General features: G+C 47.5%; 1 pseudogene; it reads left to right on the forward strand.

Moving 5' to 3' along the window:
- Positions 1–474: 474 nt before the first annotated feature.
- Positions 475–649, forward strand: LOC115873620 (annotated as a pseudogene).
- Positions 650–14,279: the final 13,630 nt, after the last annotated feature.

Below are 14,279 nucleotides of genomic sequence, written 5' to 3' on the forward strand. Positions count from 1 at the left end.
AAAGATATATATATATATATATACATGTACACACATGTATATGGCAACAACAAAAATATACCTACATCATTAAAATGTCAATTAAGGAACAGGGCCTGCATCTCCCCAGGTTGCTCCGACATGCTAGCCTTCCCGCTCCAAGCCTGATTCACAGGTTTGTGGCTGAGAGAAGAAGTGGCATTTGGAGACAATTCTTTTCATTACTTCATCTTTTCAAAAAGTCCATGAAAAGGGCCTGCAGGAGTGTCTTTGTACTGCTCTTGCAGCATTTCTGCAGCACAGATTATTTCAAAATGAAAAGGTTAAAAATGTATATGCTGCAAAATACATTTTTTGAAAGACATTTTGAGACATTCAAAACAGTCTGAAAATCAAAACCCAACAATCAAAAAGTCTAAAAGTGTACTCTTCCCACACCTGTCCCCAATGACTCAGTTCTCCTGCTCAGAGCCAATGTCAGTTTTCTATGTCTCTTGCATGTGCGTGTGTGCGTGTCCAGGTGGCATGGAGGAGCACAGGGCTTTGCCTGTGACATACAGTCCTGTCCCACAGCGTCAAGCCGGGCCTTGAGTCTGCGCCTGCGTATTCCTACAGCTTCTCAGCGTCCTGTGAACAGTGACTGAGGAGACAAACCACACAGGAAACAAACAGCCTTCTACTGCACCCCACCTGAACCGAGGCGCCGTTCGATGATGAGTTAGATTGCTTTCCACTTTTGGGTGTTTTGCAGGAAAATAATCAGTAGAAGAGCTTGGTGTTGAAGACGGCGCTAAGGAAGATGGACTGACTCTGAGCGTCTGCTGGCGAGGGCGTGCTGGGGCGGCTCTGGCCCGGGCTGGCCTTTCCTGATGAGTGGAGGGATGTGTGTGCGTGCACGCATGGGCTATTCTTCTCAACAACAACAAAAGGGCCACTTTTATGTTCTGTTTTTCACCTCCCGAAGTTAAACTTTTATTTTTAACTGTGTCTAGTAAAGAGCTGGTTAACAAATTATGGTACATCCGACACTGAATTACTATGCAATGGGACGAAAGAATGAGGAAACTTGTCATGGCCTATAATAAGTTACCTTTTTCCTTTTTTAAGCAAAAAGACATATATGCACACGCACACGCTCACGTTGGGAAAAACTGACCATTTTAAAGTGAGTAATGCAGGGAGACTTTGGACAGTCACAATGTGGTGCAACCGCCAACTCCAAACTAGTTCTAAAACATTTCCACCACTCCAAAATAAAACTCCACACCCCTTACACAAGGAGCCCTAGTGGCTCCGGGTTTAGGCACTTGACTGCTAACCAAACCAAAACATCAGCGTTTCTAAGCCAACCAGGTGCTCGATGGCAAAGAGCCCACGAGTCACTCCGTGGGGGAAAAGAGGTGGCAGTCCGATTCTGAAAGACTGACAGCCTGGAAAACTATGGGGCGGCCCCACCTGTGCTATAGGGTTGGAATCAACTCCCGGGTCCACAGGCCCACCCACAGAGCAGTTTCTCCCCATTCCTCGGTGCTCCGAGCACAGCAGCCAACAAGCTGCTTTCTGACTGTGAAGTTGCCTCCTGTAGACAGTTCAGGTTCATGACACCTTACTATTGGTAGCCTGTTGGGCTGTCTTCTTTCACTTGGCATTCAAACTCTTGGGCCTACCAACTCAATTTCTCTCCCAAGAAACTACCAGGACCGGTCCCCAAAGAACCGAAGCAAACTCACTGCTGTAGAGTGGAGGCCAACTCTTCGGGACCCTATAAGGCAGGGAGAACTGCCCCTGGGCGTTTCCAAGACTTAACTGTTAACAGAAGTAGAAAGTCCATCTTTCTACTGCTTTCAAACTGCTGACCTTGCAGATTGCAGCCCAACTCATAACCACTAGGCCACCAGAACTCCTTTTACTATGGGATGGTAGGTGAATTTTATGGGAAAGCAATGGGAATGGTGGTTATAGTGATTATGATGGGGGAAGGCAGGATGCAGTAGATAAACATTTTATATATCCTTTGATTACGAATTTCTGTCTTGCTTTGTTTTCAATTTAGCTCTGTTTGGATAAGACAAAGGAAGTAAAACTAAATGACTCACAATATTTTTGGTAGGATTTGAGGGCTGCCCTCTTCCCTTTTCGGTAATATCTCTTCTGTTGCGAGGCTGCGCTCATGGACGCTGCAGACAGACAGACAGCTGGGTGAGAAATCCATCTCTCGCTGTCTGTGTTTATAACTTTGAGCTAAGCTTCCTTACAGAGCACATAAATGTTGCCTCCTAAACTTGCCCTGGGAATGAGAGTAAGAAAAGGAATTTTGGGACCCGACGCAGGAAGTGGAAGCTGCTGTTGGCATTTTTCTAGATTTTTCTCGTTGATGGCTTGTTTACCTTTCACAGATCAGTGATTCAACACTGGGCATCAAAGATCGAGGTCAAAATGTGAACCGTTCCCTTGCCTCTTCATTTTCCTCATCAGACGCTCTCTCCTAAGCCTCTGCTTGGTAATTCTGAGAGGGAGCAAAGTGATGTGACGGGAAGGGCACCATAGGTGACAGATGAATGGGAGCAGATTTGCACACTGGCACGTACAGATCTAAGGCATCACGAATCCATTTCTTCCAGGATGACCCTGAAGGGACAGTGTAGCCCAGGTTAAGTAAAAGCCCAAAGTAAAGCCCTGAACTATTTACATGCAGGGCAATGATGCAGTTTAGTGAACACATTAAATGGGGTGGGGGTTGGAATGCGGAGGGGTTATGTGTCATGAAAATCACTATTACTCTTCTGAAATCTGGGCCAAGGCTTCCTGGAGGAGTCAAGATTTAAGAGGGTAGGGAAGGATAAATGTAATTATCTCAGGATGCCTTCCCGCCCATCAGAAGGGCATTCCTTGGTCTACTCTCATCTAATTTACTGCAAGACTTCTCCGTGAGGTTTGCCTCCACATCTTTTACTTGGGGGTTAATAATGTGGGTCACAGGGAACCCGTGATTATCAGTCTTTCCTTCCCAAGGGACTCTCTAGAAACGGAAAAGGAATGATCGTCATTGTTGTGAAACCTTGATCGCACGCTGAAGTGCCCTTTGTATAAAATTATAAAAGTGCTTGTGCAAATGGAGGAGTTTTACAAATGTGCCGAGCAAAATAAGTCAATCCCACCAGGACAGACGAGGCCTGATTGCACTTACGTGAAAGAGCTAGAAGAGGCAAACACATGGGGATCAAGGTCACGCCTAGTTCCCAGGGTCGCAGGTGGGGAGGAGAGGGGCAGGGACTGTCGAGGCGGCATAGAGCTGCACTAAAGGAACGAGATGGGAAATTTGGAAACCCTGGTGATGGTGCACAGCGTGATGAATGTAATTGTCACCAAATTACACATGGAAAATTTTTTAAAAACCCAACACCCTGAAATAATGTTTTGTCATATTCAAGAAAAAAAAATTTTTTAAGAAAGAAAGAAAATCTAAAACCCTAGCTAATTAAAAGTTTATTAAAGCCCTCTCTACACACTCCATCTCTCCCTAGAAGGTACTGCTGATGGGACATGTAGTCTTCCAGACTTCTACTTGTGCAAACACACACACACACACTCACCTTTTGAAATAAATAAGATCACACTCGATTGCTCTGCTATTAGCATTTTTCACTTAACAAAGCCACGGGCATTTGCCCATCCCACTACACACAGGGGTCTACCTCAGCAGTTCCAGACCCTGGCGGCACAGGGCTGGGGACCCGGCTCCCCCACTTAGCAGTTGTGTGACCTTGGCCAAATTACGTTAACCTCTCTGTAGCTCAGTTGCTTCATCTCTAAAGATAGTCTAATAATAGTAGCCATAGGATTTGCTGTAAGGATTAGCGAGTGAACCTTGGAAATGCCGTGCAGGACCTAGGTGAACATCTACCTATCCCAAACCGAACCATTTGTGGTCAAGTCAACACCAAGTCCAAGTGCTTGTCGGCCCTTGTGATTTTCCAGCCTGCTCTTATCCCACTGTCTGGTGAACCGTCATTTTGGCATATGAGTCTTCCTATAGATATGCAAGCATTGCTCTAGGATCATTACCAAGCTGCCTCAAAGGTCATATGCATTTTTTATGAAAGATGCTGCCAAATCCAGAGTCTGTGCGCGCCGGACTCCGGGCATCCTCGCCACCCCTCGGCCTGGGTCTCCGGCATCCTCGTTTCTGCCCTAGTCTTCCCCCACACAAACCTAAATTAAAACCGTCAACAAGGCATTTGTGAAGGTCCCGGGGACACCTAATCCCTTTGTCTCTCCTAAATGGAATTAGGCTTTTTCGGCTCTTTGAGCGGCCTTCAGTTGCCTGGACACGGCCCTGGGATGTCTTAGAAAAAATACAAATAAAATGGACTCGCCATTCTCTAACCGCCTCCAGAGAGGCCGGAGGAGACCTGCGGGAGGCCCGGCGTTCTGCTCTGCTCTCCATCACATGCAAAAAGACGCTCCGAGCAGCTGGTGTTTTCCCGAGCGCCGAGCACAGCCAGCATTTGTATATAAATATTATCCCAGGGCTGGAGAGCATCAGGCTGGAGGCACAGGCTGCAACATCCCAGTTGCCTTCTTAGACAACTGGAGGTGGGGGGTGGGAAATAAGCAGCCTGCGCCTTCCCCTGAGCACCCCCAGAAAAGGGGGAGCACCCAGGCACAAGGTTACCCTATCTGGGCAGCTTCCATAAAACAAAAGTGGAGGGGGAGTATGGCTGGGAATCTGCAGGAGGCAGAGAAGCAGGGGAGAGAGGAGGCTTGGAGCTGGGGCTCTGCACACCTTGGCCCGGGGATCGCCTGCAGCGGCCTGCCTCCCTGGACAGAGGACCCCTCAGACCCAAAGGGAGATGTAAGGGGGGTGGGGGTGGGGGCTTAGGGAAGGCCTCTTGGAACTCTCATGCAGGAATGTCAATAATTCCAAGAGCTGCCCTCGCTGAGCTCCACAAGCCCCCAAGCCATCCATCTTCCAAACTTGTTTTTCAGGCTGTTTGCCATTTTATGGCTCCAAACTCTTCACCTTTGTTCCTGCTCAGTCGCCTAGCCTCCCACCTTTCCCAGAGAGGGAGGAGGAGAAGCAGACGAGTTGAGCCTCTGGAACGGCGGATTCCACGGACCGGAACACATTCCAGGGATGACATCCAGGGACCTGGGCTCAAGTCCATCTGCGGGACTAACTCCAGATGGTTATCTCAAGCACTCGGAAGTGAGTTAAGCTTCCCTTAATCAGCGCCCAGGAGAGAGGCAGCCGGAAGGAAGCACGGGCCGGAGACACGGGACTTCCTTGGGGCTGCTGGAAGCTGACTTTGAAGCCAGAGACCCCTGGCATCAAGTCAAGGCCTTTAAACCGACTGTGCTTCCATTTCTCCATGTCTTAGAGGGCATGAGGTTGATGCACCCGACACCCAACAGTCCATTAAATCCACATAGCAAGGAGAGGTTGGGCGCAGTGTCCTGTACACTGAAGAGGATGCAGCAAGAAGCCACTGGACGGGTCCCTGCCTACATGACCTTCACAGCCCCGGGGAGGTGGTTACCACTATGGGGGAACTGAGGTTCATAGAGAGTTGACTGACCTGAGCGCCAGGTCTCCCACTTCAACCTCACTGCCCCCCCACCCCGCTCCCAAGGGCCAGGGAGAGGGCTAGGAAGAAACAAGTTCACATGGTCTTAGGTGTCTCTAAAATGTGCCAACGTCAAGTTATTTAACCACAACTAGAAAGAGCAGCATCTCTCTTCACCCTGTTTCTGCAATTCCCCACAGCCCGTCAGATAATGCCAGTGTCCTGGGACATTCAGGGCACCTTCCCAAAAGGAAAGAATCCTGGTGGTGTAGTGGCTGCTAACTGTAAGGTCAGCACTTCAAAACTACCGTGAGCTCCCTGGGAGAAACCCAGGGCTTTCTACTCCTGTAAAGAGTTACCGTCTCAGAAAGCCGCAGGGCAGCGCTACCCTGTCCCATAGGGTCTCTGTGACTCGGCATGCGCTTCAGTGGGTTTTGTGCGGAAAGTACTATCCTCATCCCCACTCTCTTTCATCAACTCAAATTCAAACCACGCACGGCGTTAGCACTCTCTCTCCACTCCCTTGTCTCCGTGCCCCTGGCAGCCAGGAGCCTACTTTCTGTCCCTGTACTATGACCGCGCATGTGCATGGCTCTGTGTTATCCATCATGACCATGTGACTGCTCAGCGCTTCAGTTCCTTCAGCAAAGCCCTGAGGTTAAGAGTGCCTCCCTTGCAGAGCTGTTTAAGAAGGTCTCCCTTGCAGAGTTGTTGCAATGATTCAGTGGAAAATATATAAAAGCTTTGAACAGCCAAAGCCCACAGGAAGAGAGCTCACATGGTCATGATGTGCACATTCGCAGGAAGATGGGTGAGAATTGGTCCCAGGACAACAGTCAGGGTCAATTTAGAGAGAACATGATTATGGGTGATTTAATCAGCCCTTCCCCCACCTTTTTGGGGAGGGATCTTCCACCCCAAGTCCATGCAAGTCTTTGGCCCTGACCTGTCTTCTTCTCAATAAAATCTTCCATTAAAATGTGGACCAAGAGGGGGGAAGAAGGAAGGGGGCCAGCGAAGGGATCAATTCAAAAGTCAAAGTCATACCTGGAATTAAGATTATTTTGGATTGGATGTGTGTAACCCCAAAATATGCAGTGGAGATCTGACCCCTCTACCACTGGCTATAATCCTACTGGGGTATAGGGTTTTCTTTCTGACTTTACTACCTCTTTAAGACATTGAAAAGCAAGGAGGCTACTTTGAGGACTAAGGTGCGCCTGACCCAACCCATGGTATTTTCAATAGTTTCATCTGCATGTGAAAGTTGAACACTGAATAAGGAAGGCCGGAGAAGCAGCTATGCATTTGAATTGTAGTGAAGAACATTGAGAAAGCACCATGGACTACCAAAAGCAGGCTGACATTTGGTCTCCAGTACTGTGCACATGTTGTCAGGAGACACCAGTCCCTGTAGAAGAACATGCTTAGTGATGTGGCGGCGGCGGGGCAGTGAAAGAGAGGATGACCTTTGGCAAGGTGGACTGGCACAGTGGCTACATGGGCAGGCTCAAACATCAGAACAAGGACAATGGAGAGGATGACACAGGACCGGGCAGTGGTTTGTACTGTTGGCCACAGGGTCACGGCACCGCAACGACAACTGCTGTAATATCACTGTCGGCTGTGTCCTAAACCTAGTCGGTCCAAGTGCCCTAAAGAGCAGCAAAGATATAGCAGGAGTTCCTAAGTGGTGCAAATGGCTAAGGTCTCCATTACTAGCCCAATGGTTACAGGCTCAACTCTACCCACAGATGCCTTGGACAGAAGGTGCGGTCCCCTGCTTCTGAAAAACCCCAGTCCTGAAAACGTATGGAGCAGTGCTATCCTCCATGTGTGGGGCCCTGGGGAGCTGGGACGGACTGGACAACAGCAACACAGATACTGCACTTAGCAAGCCCATGCCGAAGAGGGCAGATGCAACCAAGGAACTGCCAGCCAGGGAGGAAGAGACACACCCAGGACCCAAATTTGGGCTTGTAGCCCTGAGAACAGTGAGAAAACAAAGCTCTTTCAGGCCACGCATTTGTGGTATTTGTGTTACGGGAGCACCTCGAGGAAATGCTTAGAGGTGCTCAACGGGCTTAGCCACTCTTCAGCAGGCTGCCCAATCGGCATCTGCCACCCCGAAGACCCTCATGTGAGTTCACTGTGAAATGCGTGTCTGGTGAGCGGATTCTCCCTGCTTGGGTTCAAGAACGAGGCTCCAGCAGAGCCATGACTGAAGTGGGGGGTTGACATGTTCCTAGACAGTCCCCAGCGGAGACCGGCTCAATGATTGCCATTCTACGGCGACATCAGAGGCAGGAGGCATAATGAATCTTAGCCAGAGAGGCAAAAGGTAAGGTGAGGGGAAAGGGAGAGCCAAGGAGAAACCCTGCCAAGCCTGCTACGCCCACTGAACCGTGATGGTAGGGAGGCTGACTAAGGACAGGAAGACGTCGGATGCTTGTCTGGTCCTGCTTGGCTGCTCACAGCGCAGGCTCCTCGAGGACCAAGAGCACGTCTACTGCATGACTGATTCTAAAGGCCTTGGGCAGAGGAGCTGCATCAACACCTCATCTAAAGGGGCCCGATTCTGGAAGGCTGAAGGGTAGCCAGAAGGCTCTCCCACCCCCATTCATTTACATAATGCAGCCTCCTCTTCCTCCCCAGGAACGTCCAACGTCACTAAGGGCTGCCTAAATGCCAGGCCAATGTGCTGTCTGTCACACTCAGTGGCTTGTGTGTGGCTGTGAGGCTGGAAAGCCATGCCACTGGCATTTCAAGACAGATTAGAAGGACCAACTTCCGAAGTGGGGACGTTGGGGGAAATTACGAACCATACTTTGTTTTTTTCTTTATTATTATTTTTTTTTACTAACAATACTTTTAAAGACCCAAAGGAGGGAGTATGCCTGGTAATATGCACCTAATAAGTCATATTGGCCCGAGTTTCTATACACACCCTGGGGACCCAGGCCAAGTGCCATACACCACTGGGACACTGAATCCTGGATTTCCCAGGTACAGAACATGCTTCAAAGCCCATATCAGAGGGACCCAATGTGGGAACTCCACTAAGGGAACTAGACTCTACCTCAAACACATCTGTAACCTGAGGACTTACGACTGAAAATTCATGGTGTTTGAAGCAGCAAAAGACAGCTACACCAAGGGTACTGAACCAGCATTAACTTAGTCCATCAATGCCCTACTTGCTATATCCAGATACGCATTCCAACAAACCTGTGATTGACATTGTCAGTGAAAAGTATTGTAAATTTCACCTGACAACCAACCCCCAATGTTTGTGTAAATAGCATCCAGAACGTAAGGATTTATTCTGTACAAGTGAACAATTCCGGTGCAATACATAGTTTGCCTACACTGGTCCAATCCCTCTCTCAACATTGTTTTAAAAATCAGCACCAGGGGCAAATCAATGACACTATTAATGGAGTTCCTTATGCTCCAGGGAGATGATCGATAAGATTCTCTACCATAAATTAGCAAGGAGGTCTCTAAGGGAAGCCAAAGGCAGATAAAAAAACACAGCTCCACAAATGGATTTTGGGCTTACACTCAATCCTACCTCCAACTTATGAACAATTAGTTCTTACAGCATGGCCTTACTCAATAAATGTCCTCATGAAGGAAACACTGAAGATATGGGTCCTTTAGCAAAGTGTGGTGAAGAAATCAGATGGTGCCAGCTATCAGACAGAATAGCATCTGGTGTCTTAAAGGCCTGTTTCCAAACAAGCAACCAGTTAAGTGCACCTGGAAGAAGTACACCAACATCCATGACCTAAGGATTGTAAATTATATAATCCAAATCTGAAGGAGGAAATCTTATCAGAGCTTACACTATGAGATTCCGGTATGCTGAAGGCCATGAGTGCCAGTAGAAACCTAAGATACACTGGTGAGAACTACACAGGAAATAAAGCTCCAGTGAGTTCCTCTATCCATAACTGAGGGATGGAGGGAAACTGAGTTTCCCTCTGAGAAGAAACTGGTTGCCAAACAGAGAGTATTGGAGAGACTATAGGAGACAAAATGATAAACCTGACTTGAGCGGTTAAAACCTTGTCACTTGATCCCCTCTCTGATGTACTTTGGGCCTGATCTGGTTTTCAATATTTTCTGTGGGGTTTTTTTCCATATTGGGGTTTATCACTGGTGTATTTTGTCCTTGTGGGTAGCCATCTTGAGTTTTTGTTATATGCTTTGCTACGTTTTTCAATCTATGAAACCCAGGATTGATGAAGCTAGAGAGACTACAAGTAGAATAAGGGATCCCAGGGGGGTACAGTCAGGGAGGGAATAAAGGGACAGCCAATATCAAGGAGTTCAAAAAGGAAGAGCATGTTTTTAACCTCATCGCAGTAGCAATTGTGCAATACTGTTTGATGTGACTGAATGGTGGAGTGGTATGCTATCTGTAAGAGCTCCCAACAAAACCATTTTGAAGAAAAACAAAAACAGAGGTTAAGAAGTAGGGCCTGCCAATCTGTCTCCAAAAATTAGGCAATAAAAACCCTATGGTTCACAACAGAACATGGCCCACTAGCATGCCAGACAATGAGCCCTGGGGTGGAGGCATTCCCTGCACAGCGCCTATAACCAGGAAGATCAAGGATCCTAAACATGGTCAGGGTCAGGCAGCATTTCGTCCTGCTGTGCCTAGGGTTACCACGACTCAGAACCACCCGGTGACAACTAACAACATGGGGCAGGCACTGTGCCAAATCCCTAATGTCACCCCTCCGAGCAGTTTACAGACCAGGAGACTGGGGCCCAGAGCCAGTTAGGTGGCTTGCCCAGCTGGTAAGCAGTCGAACCAATCAATCCCAGGTTAGTCTGATCCCAGGACCTGAGTTCCCAACCACTACTCTTGCTCTCTTTTCTTTGCCTTTCTCTCCCTACAAAAGCAAAAGGCTTTCTAAAACCTTCCACCTCACCCCAACCAGGCCCTATGTCTTCTAAGGTCTTGGGGGCCCCTCTCTAGGCTGACCACCAGAGATTGAGTGTCCCCAACTCCACCCTGGGGGTGCTACTGTTTCTGAGATTTCTTATACACAGGAAACTTCCCGGGCTGCCTTCCACAAATCCAAGGCTTCCTTCCTTTGTGACTTCAGGATGACTCACCCCAGGCAGGCAGGAGAGCTCCTCTGGAGGCTGGAGGTGACCTTGGCTGGGCACTCTGCATCCCGTGCCTGTTCTCCCCCTTGTCAAGGCACGCTGTGCACTGTCTGGGTGAACACAAAGCATCTTGAGAATAAGGCTAAAAGCAGAATATAAAATACCAACCATCCTCCACTGCTGACCTAGGCCCCCCATCCCAAGCCATTAGTTAAATCAGCGGTTCTCAACCTTCTTCATGCTGGGACCCTTTCATAAGGTTCCTCATGTTGTGATGACCCCCAACCATAAAAATTATTTTCATTGCTACTTCATCACTAATTTTGCTACTGTTATGAATCCTAATGTAAATGTCTGATATGCAGGATGTCTTTTCACTGTATACATTGAACATAATTAAAGCCTAGTGATTAATCCCAAAACATTATGTCATTATATATTGTGAAATGTTTATTTGTTTTCCGATGGTCTTAGGCAACTCCTGTGAAGGGGTTGTGACCCACAGGTTGAAAACCGCTGATCTGAATCCTCTCCCGTTGGAACTGTGGCTACAAGAGTTTGCCTGCACTCTTGCTTGCTTCTTGGTGTACAAGCCTTACTGAAAAAAAGGTTAAGAGCCATTTTCCCCCAACTGTAAGCAGTCACTCTTCAGTATCCCCATCAGCCTAAGAATAAGCATTGAATACTAATAACAGCTAATAGTAGAGATTTTTTGAAGCCCCATCTTGGACATCACCCACAGCTATCCAGTTGAGTCTGATTCACAGCAACTATAGGACAGAGAACTGTACCTTGGGGTTTCTGAGTTTATAAGTCTTCATGGGAGCAGACAGTCTCTTCGTGTGTGTGCGCACACGTTTCACCCCTCTTCTCATTTAATCTTCATATGATTACACCAGTACATTGACAAGGAACTGCCAAAAGCTAGGTTGAAGAGGATCTGTGTTGACTGAATGGCATCCCTGCTGTTATCAGAAGGATTTTAACTGAAACCAGCAGAAAGGTCTTGTGTTTTAAGAACTATACAAAGGCAATTGCCTATGTGGATGGTAACTAATTATGGATACCACTGAGGAGAATGGAGCTTCCACGGCACTTAACGTGCTCATGTAGTATCTGTACACAGACCAAGGAATCGTCATTTGAACGGCATGCTACAGGAAGCGTCAGAGTTGTGTCCTTTCTCCATTCTTGCTCCATCGGTGCCATAAGCAACAAAGCCAAGAAGCTGGTCGGTGTCACGAAGCCCGCAGCATCAGGATTGGAGAAAGACTCACCACGCAGATGACATAGTCTTGCACACCGAAATGAAGAGGATTTGAAGCACTTACTGATGAAGATCAAAGACGACAGCCTTCACAATAGATTACACTTTCAATGTACAACAAAAACCCTCCCCACTGGACCAAGAAGCAACTTCATGAAAAATGGGTAAAAGACTGAAGTTGCCAAGGATTTCATTTTATTTGGTTCCACAACCAATGCTCCTGGAAGTACCTGCCAAGAAATCAAATGACACATTGTATTGGGCACATCTGCAATATAAGACCTCCATTAAAATGTTTAAAAGCAAAGATGTCCGTTTGAGGATTAAGGTACACCTGACCCAAGTCACAGTATTTTCAATCATGTCGTACGCATGGAAAAGGTGGACAATGAATAAGGAAGACTAAAAGAACCGATGCCTTTGGATTTGGATGTTGGTGAAGAAGATTGAGCATACCATTGATTACAGAAGTACAAACGAGTCTTTCTTGGAAAGAAGAGCCATCGTCGTTCTTAAAAGGGACATGTTGAGACCCAGTCTCACATACTCTGGGCATGCGATCAGAGACTTCTGGAAATGGACATCGTGCAGGATAGAGCAGAGGGGCAACACAACGAGATGGACGCACACAATGACTGAAACCACAGGCGCCAAGAGAGCCGTGACGGGGAAGATGGGCAGTGTTTCCCTCTGTTGCGCGTCGCGTGGCAAGGGGTCAGAGCCCACTCAAAGGCACAGTTCGGAGCTGGGGTCTGTAGAAAAGTAAAATCAGTGACACTCATGGAATATATACAGAGAGAGAGTCGCTGTTGGGTGCCATCCAGTCAGTTCTGGCTCATAAGGACCCAATGCACGACAGACACACATGCTGGTCTTGCACCATCCTCACAACTGTTCTCAGCCTTTGGTGGTTAAGCCCATGGGGGAGCCTCGTTTTTAGCTGCTGACATTGAGCTTCTCCATGGTCTCTTCCCTCCAATGTAGTCAATTTTGATTTCTGTGTATTCCAGCTGAGGAATCCATGTGTAAAGGTGCCTTTTATGTTGTTGAAAAAAAGGTATTTGTAATGAAGAAGTCTTTGGTCTTGCAAAATTTTATCATGCAATCTTCAGCTTCGTTTCTATCACCCAGACCAAATTTTCCAGTTACTGCTCTTTCCTTTTGGTTTCCAATTTTTGCATTCCAATCACCAATAATTAATTATCCATGCATCTTGATTGCATGCTTGATCGATATCAGACTGAAGGCACTGGTAGAATTCCTTAATTTTCTTCATCACGAGCTTTAGCGGTTGGTGCATAAATTTGAATCATAGTTGTATTGATTGGATTTCCTTGTATGTGGATCGATCCGATCTGATCACAGCAAGATACTCCACGGTGGATCTTGAAACGGCCTTTGCATGATGAAGGTAGCAGCATTCCTGCGGCGTGTGTCATTCCCAGCAGGAAATCTAGGACCGTCACATCCAAAATGGCCAACGCCACTCCATCTCACCTCATGAACACCTGGAGTGTGAAGGCTATGTGCTCCACGTCCACTGCACTTCGAATTCTCTTAGATGCATGCTTCGTACCCTCCCGGTTCTGAGCAGTACTTGATGTTTGCAGCTCTTTCTTCGCCTTCTTGAGCCATGCTCCATCAGCATTGAAGGTCCCGAAGGCTGTACCCCACAGGCCTCCCTTCATTCAGCAGGCTCATCTTCTGGCGCTATCTGGGGCAACATCCTGCTTCTGGTCATTAGGTTTTCAGTAACTGACAAGGTTTCGATGCTCTCCGTAGGGTTTTCAGTGGCTAATTCATCAGAAGCTGACAGCCTAGTCCTTCCTCACAGTCGGCTCGTAGCCTGCAGACGCTGCTGAAACCTGCTCCCCTTGGGTGACCCTGCAGGCATTTGAAATAGCTGTGACATAGCTTCCAGCATCACAGCCACACACAGGACATCACAGTATACAAACTGACAGGTAAGTGGTGGCCGGTAAGGATTACAGCATAGAAAACATGGGGGCAGTTCTCTCCATCACATGGGGTCACCATGAGGCAAAATCCACCTAAGGCGCCGAACAGCACCTAATTGCACCCACAGCACTTTGCACTATATTATTCTCCACAGGCCTCGTCCTCTTCTTAAGAGTCACAAAAAAGTAAATCCATGCGGGCAGTGATTTCTTTTCTGGCCACTATTGTATCAATGCCTAGAAAAATGGTTGCCACCTAAGCTGTTAGTGAACAAATTAATTTGGTTAAAAATTCTCATCAGCTCCTTCCTAACATCTCTTCTAACCAACTAGTTGCAATCAAGTTGATTCTGACTCCTGGCAACTGCCATGTGTCAGAGT

This window comes from Echinops telfairi, unplaced genomic scaffold (assembly GCF_000313985.2).
Source record: "Echinops telfairi isolate 266 unplaced genomic scaffold, ASM31398v2 ScPeMD7_7469;HRSCAF=8507_0, whole genome shotgun sequence".
Lineage (NCBI taxonomy): Eukaryota > Metazoa > Chordata > Mammalia > Afrosoricida > Tenrecidae > Echinops > Echinops telfairi.